The sequence below is a fragment of the Bison bison genome, unplaced genomic scaffold (genome assembly GCF_000754665.1).
Source record: "Bison bison bison isolate TAMUID 2011002044 unplaced genomic scaffold, Bison_UMD1.0 scf7180017864516, whole genome shotgun sequence".
Classification (NCBI taxonomy): domain Eukaryota; kingdom Metazoa; phylum Chordata; class Mammalia; order Artiodactyla; family Bovidae; genus Bison; species Bison bison.
The window spans coordinates 10,258,722-10,269,448 of NW_011495069.1; positions in this window are offsets into that span (position 1 = coordinate 10,258,722).

A 10,727-nucleotide genomic window follows, 5' to 3' on the forward strand; every position below is an offset into this window, starting at 1 on the left:
ATCATGGCAGAGCATGTGGCCCAACCTGGAGTATGAATCAGGGAAGTCTTTCTGGAGGAGGAAATATTTGAACTGAGGCTTTTAAGACTGTAGGTATCTGTCAGAGGAATAAAGAAGAGAAGCAAGACAAGAGGCAAGGCAGGGGAGGTCACAGAGCCCAGAGTTCAGGCTTTGCACAGTCTCCATGGGGTAGGGGCTTTCTTTTCCTGTCTCCATGGGGTAGGGGCTTTCTTGTCCTGTCTCCTCCCAGCTCTGCTGTCCATGTCATCACACCACAATGAGCCATCATTTTTCTAACAAACACTTATTCACGTGGGGGTTTCCAGAAACATTGTCATAATGGTTGTGACAGTATTCTGGGTTCTGCCAACTACACACGCTGTGACTATTGGCTAGTCACTTCCCTTCTCAGGGACAGAGTTACCTTATGCAGAAAGTTATAGTGGGCGAATTGACTTTGGTGGTGGTTGTACATATCTGTGACTGTACTAGGTACCATTGAATTGTACACCTTAAATAGGTGAATGTGAATTATATCTCAATAAAGCTGCTTTTTTTTTTTTCACTGTCATAGGCAGGATGATGGAGGAAGTTTGGCCTAAGAGTTGTAGATCTGTTGCAATCAAGGGTTTGTTACTTTATAGCCAGGTGGCTTTATGTACATTTTTTAACTTTATCTCTCTGAACCTCATTTTCCTCATTGTAAGAAGGGAATTATGTCTTTGTATTGTTCAGCTGGTGAAGTAACAGGTGCAGTTGGTGGTTGGAAGGCTTAGAATCCTGGTTCCATCACTGACCATCTCTCTGCACCTCCATTTCCTCATCTGTTTAATGGGGATAATAGTACCTTCTTCTGGAGAAGGCAATGGCACCCCACTCCAGTACTCTTGCCTGGAAAATCCCATGGACAGAGGACCCTGGAAGGCTGCAGTCCATGAGGTCGCTAAGAGTCAGACACGACTGAGCGACTTCACTTTGACTTTTCACTTTCATGCATTGGAGACGGAAATGGCAACCCACTCCAGTATTCTTGCCTGGAGAATCCCAGGGACGGGGGAGCCTGGTGGGCTGCTATCTATGGGGTCGCACAGAGTCGGACACGACTGAAGTGACTTAGCAGTATCTTCTTCATAATGTTGTTGGGGAGATCATATGTTTTGATACCTAGAAGTGATACTTATAAAGTTCTTAGAACTATGCCTGGCATGTGGTTCAATTGTTCATAAAGATTGTGGCTAGTTTATTGTATGTATTTCATATCCTGGATTGTATTAATATTTGGGATCTTCTTGACGAGGTGTAATTGCCTACCCAAACCTAGTCCTGGACTCCCTGAGGACTGGGGATTCCCCAGTCCTGAGCCTTGCCCTAAAGGTAGAACATAACTTTGAGGTTGGTCTGCCAGCCCATGTTCCTCTTTTCTAAAAACATCTTTCCAGTAGGAGTGGGCTTCAGTGGTCCCCGGCCATAACTGAAGGGATAGGGTGGATCCCCTCAGCCAAGTTGAACCTTCTCTCTTCCAGAAATTTGGACTCTGGGATATGATGACAGGTGATGCTGAAGCTGAGAGGTGACATAGCTGTGGACTGGATAGTCATTTTGTGTCATGTGAATGGGAATGGTGAGACCCCAAGAGAGCCATGAAGACTCACAAAGAGTGACAAGAAACTCTGTTGCCTCAGAGGGAGAAGGAGAGAGGGGTTCTGCCTTGAATACTGGTGCCTTTCCATTCAGTCAGTCAACACATTTATTGAAAGTGAACGTGAAGTCTCTCAGTCGTGTCTGACTCTTTGAGACCCCATGGACCATAGCCTACCAGGCTCCTCCATCCATGGGATTTTCCAAGCAAGAATACTGGAGTGGGTTGCCATTGTCTTCTCCAGGGGATCTTCCCCACCCAGGGATTGAACCCAGGTCTCCTGCACTGCAGACAGATGCTTTACCGTCTGAGCCACCAGGGAAGCCCAAGACTTTTGTTAAGTCCCTACCATGTACTGCACCCAAGGGATACAGCAGAGGGGCAAATGCCTGCCCTCAGGTATAAAGGGACACCACTGAAAGACTGTACAGGGAAACAATGCAATCTTATTACACTTTTAAAAGATCACTCCGGCTGCTCTGTGAAGAATGAGTCCTGGGAGGACGAAGAGAGAATGTTGCAACCATCCAGGCGAGAGCTGATGATGGCTCTGCTAGGGTGGTGTGGAAGGAGTGGTGAGCAAGAGTGGGAGTCTGGATCTATTTAGAAGTTTCCAGTTCCTGTTTCTAGTTCCTCATGAGACCTGTCTACTTCCTAACCCTAAGTGTTCACCCAGATTCTCCCCTTTTGACCACCCCCATGATGTTTTTCTTGCTTCAGCTAGTGTATGAGAAGGCTTCTGTTATTTGCAACTGAACTGTTCCTAACTAAGACACCTTGGCTCTTCAGACTGGTCTAATTCACCACCATCTAGAACATGACCAGTTACATTTTCCCTGTGTTTTGGCAAGTGTTTTCTCGCATGAGTAATATACATAGGAATTAATTAACAACCTCTCGAGGGAAATTTTTCTTCCAGAGAACTTTCAAAGGAAGCAGAGATTTATTTTCTCATGTGAGAAAAATGTTTATACCATAGGCCACCCCCAGTTATGTCCACAACATTGGATAAGGGCAAAGTATAATAGTAACAGTTGCTAAAGTGTAGAGCTGATTCTATTCCAGGCCTTGTCCTAAAAGCTTTGTATGTATTAACTCCTTTAAACTTCAGGGCAACCCTATAAAGTAAGCTGTCACTTTTCTCATTTTACAAATCATAGTTTGCTCCCATTTTACAGATTAAAAAACGGAGGCACAGAAGGTTCAGTAAGTGTCTGAGATCACAAAGCTAGTAAATGGTAGATCTGTGAGTCAACCTAAGCATTCAAGTTCCATGCTCTTAGCCAGAGTTTCTCAAGTAGGAGCACTGATGGCATTTAGGCATTTAGGTACACCTAAAATGTACCAAGGTCACAGGTGTGGAGCCCTATACCAAGGTCACAGGACAAAAATCTGTGAAACTGACCAAGCCCCATAGCAACTGTTGCCATGAGCCTCAGGATCTAAACCTTCCCCATTCCCTGAGCCCATATTAGGTTACATACCCACCCTATAGCATCCTAACCAATCACCTAATGCCACCTTTCCAGTAGGAATTTTCTCTGTCTCCAGGCTATAAAATTCAGTTACTAGCTTGTCAAGGGGGTCGACTCTCCCTTGAGCTGGCCCACTGTTCTAACAGTGTCTCCCACTCTAATAAACTTCATTCTCCTCTCACTCTGCCTCTTGTCTAGAAATTCTTTTCCAACCTGCCCACAAGTCATGACAGGTGGGATGGTTCTTTGTTGTACAGGACTGTCCATCTTACTCTTGTAGTTAGTTTATTGTCCCTGGCTCTGTATACATGAATTCAGTTTAACCCTATTGACGCCCCTATGAGTTAAGTGCTGTTATTCTCATCCCCATTCTGCGGAAAAGAAAACTGAAACCTGGGGAGGTTCATAGCTTGCCCTGAGTTACCCAGATCATTACAAGGGGACTGAACCCAAGCAGTCTGACTCCAGGTCCTGGGCTTTTTAACCATCTTTCTATTCTTCCTCCCTGAGTTAAGAGACTAGACTAGGTGTGGGGTGCCTAGCCAGACAGTACCTTCAAGTAGAGTCCAGCAGGCCCTTTAGAATGGGCTCAGCAGCTCCAAGGAGCCACTTCAATTGGCAAGGCAAAGACGGGCAGGAATCAGTGAACTTTCCTCATGGAGTACTGGCCAGCAGGTAAGGTGGAAAGCCTTATGTGATTAGAAAAAAATCTAGCCTGTACAGGACTCAGCCCAGGAACTGGGAATAATCAAAGGAGGAATCAGGGATCCACAGCAGAGGGAAGCCGAAATAATGTCAGGAATGCCAGACTGCTGGGTGAGTGCCTTGTCTCCCTCCACTCGTTTCTTCTTCAGCTCCTCCACCAGCAGCAGGTCCTCCCCTTAAAGCTATAAAGTTGGAACTTCCAAGGTGGTCCAGTGGTTAAGACTCCATGCTTCTACTGCAAGGGGGGCATGGGTTCGATCCCTGGTGAGGGAACTAAGATCTCACATGCTGTGTGGTGTGTTCCAAAGAAGTAAGAAAAACATGGCATAAACTTGCTGGGGCATCCTGGGCCGTCCTTTGCCTATAACTCTGCCCTTTCATAGGTGCAGATACACTCCCATGTGGCTCATGGTGGGATTAATTAGCACCGTTTTGGATAAAGTCACTGGTGGCTGATACCAAAAGTCAAACCTTCTGGCTCTATAATCCCACTCCAAAATAACTTGACAAAAAACAAAAGTCAGAGGCCTGGAGATACTGGTGGCTGCTGTCCCTGTCCTTGTATCTTTAAGCCAACTACACATCACAGACTACGGAGTCCAAAAAGCAAAACTGAGAAGCAGGAGTGGGCTATTGCCCAGGACACAACCTCACTTCAAGTTCGACCTCCTCCTCTCTAATTGCAGTTCAGCTCTGGGCTCCTGGCCCTGACCCTGTACTCTGATTTCCATGTTCTGCCCAATTTCAGGCCTTTGAACTTGTGGGGGATTTTGACTCAGACTCTCTGCTCTGGTTCTTTTTATACCTGCCCACTTTAGGAGGAATACCCTGTCCAAGATCAGTTCTTTCTGATCTGTCCCTTGGTGAGCAATTACTTGTTTGCGAGTATTAATAGAAGGAGCCCATTCAATCTAAAAGGGAAGAATTTATTATGAGAACTCAGGGGCTTCTCAGAACCCAAGGTCATAATTGCAGTCATGTAACAGGATGTTGACGTGGGGTTTCTCCTCTCCTCTGTTTCTACAGAGATGTCAGTGCATGGATCAGTTCAGTTCAGTTCAGTCGCTCAGTCGTGTCCAACTCTTTGCGACCCCATGAATCGCAGCGTGCCAGGCCTCCCTGTCCATCACCAACTCCCGGAGTTCACCCAGACTCACATCCATTGAGTCACTGATGCCATCCAGCCATCTCATCCTCTGTCGTCCCCTTCTCCTCCTGCCCCCAATCCCTCCCAGCATCAGAGTCTTTTCCAATGAGTCAACTCTTCGCATGAGGTGGCCAAAGTACTGGAGTTTCAGCTTTAGCATCATTCCTTCCAAAGAAATCCCAGGGCTGATCTCCTTCAGAATGGACTGGTTGGATCTCCTTGCAGTCCAAGGGACTCTCAAGAGTCTTCTCCAACACCACAGTTCAAAGGCATCAATTCTTTCGCGCTCAGCCTTCTTCACAGTCCAACTCTCACATCCATACATGACCACAGGAAAAACCATAGCCTTGACTAGACGGACCTTTGTTGGCAAAGTAATGTCTCTGCTTTTCAATATGCTATCTAAGTTGGTCATAACTTTCCTTCCAAGGAGTAAGCGTCTTTTAATTTCATGGCTGTAGTCACCATCTGCAGTGATTTTGGAGCCCCCCAGAATAAAGTCTAACACTGTTTCCACTGTTATCCTATCCCAAACTGAATATGAGGCTACCTCCTATGTAGAAGTTACAGCAGAAAAGTATCGAACCAGCTTTCCCATTTTTAGATCTCTCAGCCAGATCAAAGATATTAAAAGGTTGTCAGAATGCGGAAAGGGGAGAAGATTTGATGGAGAGATATCATTGGAGAGGATGGGCAGAGAAGAGGGTGGCAGAGGATGAGATGGTTAGATAGCATCACCGACTCAATGGACATGAATCTGAGCAAACTCCAGAAGACAGTGAAGGACAGGGGAGCCTGGCGTACTGCAGTCCATGGGGTCACAAACAGTCGGACACAATTTAGTGGCTGAACAACAACATCCTTGGAAAGAGTTGTTGTCTGAACTGCTGTTTTCCCCATCTGACCAGCCTGGCGTGGAAGGGAGAGAGGTGCAGAGGGACAGCAGGCATTATTTCAAGCCTACGGAGGCAGTCCTCTGACAGCAGGGTGCTTCTCCATTCTGTAGCCTGGGGCCTGATTTCTCCTTAAGAGTCCGTGAAGATGAGAGATGGCTCACCAACTACTTGGGCAACACTTATCCAGAACTTGCCATATGCTATCCTGTCTTCTTCCTTTTATTTAGTATCTGTTTATTTGACTGTGCTGCATCTTAGTTGCAGCATGAGGGATCTAGTTCCCTGACCAGGGATCAAACTCAGACCCCCTGTATTGGGAGCACGGAGTCTTAGCCACTGGACCACCAGGAAGTCCTGAGACAGCGTTTTCTGTGCTTCACATGTCTTAATTCATTTAACCCTCCTAATCACCCTGGATGGTTCGTGCTGTATTTTGAAACCTGAGGCTCTCATTTACCAGCATATTGTGAATATTTTTCCACGTCAATAAATATTCCTCTGCCACATGTATCTAATGGCTGCATGGTCTTCCTTTGCATAGCTGAGAGGTCCAATGGCTAGGCACATGGATTCCAGAATCAATTACATATGGTAGAGGACCATTTTTAGACAGGAAATGAATGTACATAACCAGAGGCATAGCAGCCCTTATCTCCAGCCCACTAGGGTCACCTTTTACTCCATTAATATTTCTTGAACATCTAGCATCTTCCAAAAACTGAAAATACAGTAATGAATGAGACAGATGTATTCCTTGCCTTCATATAATTTATATTCTAGTAAGGGAGACATATAGTAACAAGTAAAAATGCCAAAGAAGGCAAAATAATGTAAATGATAAATTCAATAAAGGAGAAAACAACAACAATAACAACGGATTGTTGAAATGGAGCAAACAGTAATTCTTGGGAAGTTAAATAAGACTGAACTCTCAGATTCTGGAGAGTGGGTGACTCAGAGTTCCTCTCAGTATCTTTAAAGATGTGATTGGCGTGGAGGACAGAGGACCTATAACTTCTGGTCTATTCTAGTTCCACTTCCCTTCTCTTGGTTACTTAACTCCTTGTTATCCAAAAATTTCCTGGGATAAACAAGCAGGACATTAAGAACCACGATATTATTTTGTTCTTGAATTAAATCTTCCTCCTCTCAAGACGTGTTTTGCCAACCAAGTCCTTGTGGGTCTTTGCAAACCTGTGACGTTGCTCTTTGAAGACAACCTCATCCCAACTGCCCACTTCCATTTTACAGATGGAGAAACTGAGTCTCATCATCTTCAATAATTTTCCAGAGAAATTTAAGCTTCTCCTCCGAACTGGAAAGTTATCATATAAGAAAATGCATATTCAAAGAGACAGAGAAGTTGATGTGACACTGCATCAAAAGTTTATCCCGAGCTGTTAAATCGTCATCATCATTCAGGGTACTTCCACATTCGAGATCTACAAGTGTCAAAGCCTAGGGAACTGAACAAGCTGTACAGAAACGGATGTCTCAGAATAAAGAAGTAGCTGCAATTGACAGGAAGAACAACATCCTCAATTTTCAAGATATCTACAAAGTGTGTGTTTGTTTTCTTCTTTTGAAGTTCCCTCTTCCAAAAAACGATCCCTCCTCTATTCTGATGAACGTTTACTTATCGGCACATCCTGTTCACCTATGCTGTGAAAGGAAAAAAAAAAAACTAAGTCAACTATGAGACACCTTAAATATTAGTAAAAACTTAAAGTAATTATAAAGGTTAGTGCCAGCAAAGGTGTGACAAAACTAGTATTTACACAATTTGCTGGTGACGTTGTACCTGACTTAGTCCTTTTAAAAGCATTTTTTTTAAACGGAGAACACAATTTTATTCTAAAAATAGATCTCAGTAGCAATGAAATACCCAAAGCTGGTCATTATAATAAAAAAGGTAACAAGAATTTGCTTTAATTTTTTTTCCTTAAAAATAAAAAATTACTATTATAAAATACTGCCAACTCTCATTTATCTTTCAATTATTAATTTTATAGATCATCTAGGACATTTTAAAATCATAGACTGGATTTTGCCTAATATTTAGACATACAACTAGATTGTTTTTTATCTTCAAATAACCATCTCAAAGAATGCAAACAGAATAGAACGTTTAAATAAACATAATTAGGAAGATAAAGTGGTGCTTAGAAAATGTGCTCTAAAGTAAAATTCTAGTTTGCATCTCTGTTTTCCCTAATTTTTGCAGATAACCAAAAAAAAGGTATTTGAAAGTAACAAATTGTACAATCTATATGCAGAGAAAAAAGATTATTTCAAACCCAAACCACAGAAAGTTTAAAGGGAAATAATGACATTTAGCATTAAAAAGTGGTTTTATATCTTTAAAATGCTAAAGAAACAAGCATTCAAGAAAACTGCAGCCCTATCCACCATGTTCTGACTGACCTGAAGTACTAAAATATCAAGAATGCAGGAGACAAACAAGTTAAATTTAAAAGGCCCACATTTGTTGTTGTTTAGTCACTTAGTTGTGTCCCCGACTCTTTGCGACCCCATGGACTGCAGCACTCCAGCTTCCCTGTCCTTCACAATCTCCCGGAGCTTGCTCAAACTCATGTCCATTGAGTCGGTGATGCCATCCAATCATCTCATCCTCTGTCGTCCCCTTCTCCTCCTGCCTTCAATCTTTCCCAGGGTCAGGGTCTTTTCCAATGAGTCAGTTCTTCCCATCAGGTGGCCAAAGTATTGGAGCTTCAGCTTCAGCATCCGTTCTTCCAATGAATATTCAGGATTGATTTCCTTTAGAATTGATTGGTTTGATCTCCTTGCCGTCCAGGGGACTCTCAAGAGTCTTCTCCAGCACCACAGTTTGAAAGCATCAATTCTTTGGCATTCAGTCTTCTTTATGGTCCAACTCTCACAACCATACAGGATTACTGGAAAAACCATAGCTTTAGACTAGACAGACCTCTGTCAGCAAAGTGATGTCTCTGCTTTTTAACATGCTGTCTAGGTTTGTCATAGCTTTTCTTCTAAGGAGCCTTTTAATTTCATGGCTGCAGTCACCATCCACAGTGATTTCGGATACCCACATTACTCTGCAATATATTTTAAGTATATTTTGCAAATAAGTGAAAGCAATGTTTGAAAGATCAGTTTGGGCAACTTACTTATCAGTCACATTTCCTTTCAAACTAAGGAAACCATGTGTGTTGCATATTATTTCCTCCATACTATATGTGTCACATGCATTCTATCATATCCATATTTGGGATAATTTTTATCACCTATATTCATCACCGCAATCAACCATAATGCACAGTGAGTAGAAATGATCCTTTTATATAAAAATTCTTGATATATGGCATTCTGTGAAAATTAAAAGGTGATCACGAGTCACATTTAATTCGTGTTAAACATAGGTGAAGGTTCGTTAGGATTCTTAGCTCATTGTTAAGCTATCAGAAATTAGTGTGATTTGCTTTAACCATGGGACTTTCCTGGTGGTTCAAACAATCAAAAATCTGCCTGCAATGCAGGAGACTCAGGTTCAATCCCTGGGTTGGAAAGATCCAATGGCAACCCACTCCAGTATTCTTGCCTGGAGAATTACATCAACAGAGAAGCCTGGCAGGTTATACAGTCCATGGGGTTGCAAAAGAGTTGGACATGACCTAAGATAGAAGATACACTAGCTTAGTATTTAGTGTGAATAAATACTTCTTTTGTCAAAATTTGACTCTGAGTTTTCAACGCTCCAAACTAAACTATAAAACTGAAAACACTGCAAAATACTTTGGCTGGTCCAGTGTCCTTACAATACTGTACTTTTTCTCCCCATTAACATAATACTCCTGAAAGTGCCTCCTCTTCAGCAAGCGAGGAAGAGGAGCAGTCTGAAGACCCAAAGAAGGCAGTAGAATGCTTCCTGCCTCAAAATTTTCTGCTGTAAAACTTCATAAGAATGTATTCCAAAATACGTTGGTGTTTTAGTATAAAAATGCTGTCTCCCCAAACCTTTGAGTAAAACGGACCATGAATGAAAATGCAGCATTTTCATCCTGCAGGTGTAGTAGCCTAAGGAAAGAAAGAACGTTAAGTGAAGTCCAACCCTTTGTGACCCCATAGACAGCAGCTTATCATAGACTGTAGCCAACAGGCTTCTCCATCCATGGGGTTTTCCAGGCAAGAGTTCTGGAGTGGGTTGCCATTTCCTTCTCTAGGGGATATTCCCAACCCAGAGATTGAACCCAGGTCTCCTGCATTGCAGGCAGACACTTTACCCTCTGAGCCACGAGGAAAGCCCAGTAGCCTAAGGGGAGCCCCACAAACCCTGGTTTGATAAACACAGCATTCATCTATGGCTCAGAGTTCTAAATGTTGTTTTGGCAGTTTTAGAGATGATATAATGGTCTTTTTTGGTTTTTTCTTTGTTTGCTGTGTTCAGTTGCTAACTCATGTCTGACTCTTTGCAACCCCATGGACTGTAGCCTACCAGGCTCCAAAGAGTTCTCCAAGCAAGAATACTAGAGTGAGTTGCCATTTCCTACTCCAGGGATCTTCCTGACCCAGAGATTGAACCAAAGTCTCCTGCATTGGCAGGCACTGGCAGGCGGATTCTTTACCACTGAGCCATCAGGGAATTGTATCAGTGTGTTTACATTTTATCATTTGTAACATTTCCATATATAGAAAACAACTGTACACATCTTTAAAATATTTGCCAAATACAAAATTAACAGCTAAATATGAAATGAAGCAATAGCCAGTGGTGACAATATTCTCACAGTAGTAAATAATCCAACTTGTTATTTAAAACTGATAACTAAGTCTTTAAAACATTAGCGTGTTAAACATTGCAATTTACTGAAATTACACAGAGAAAT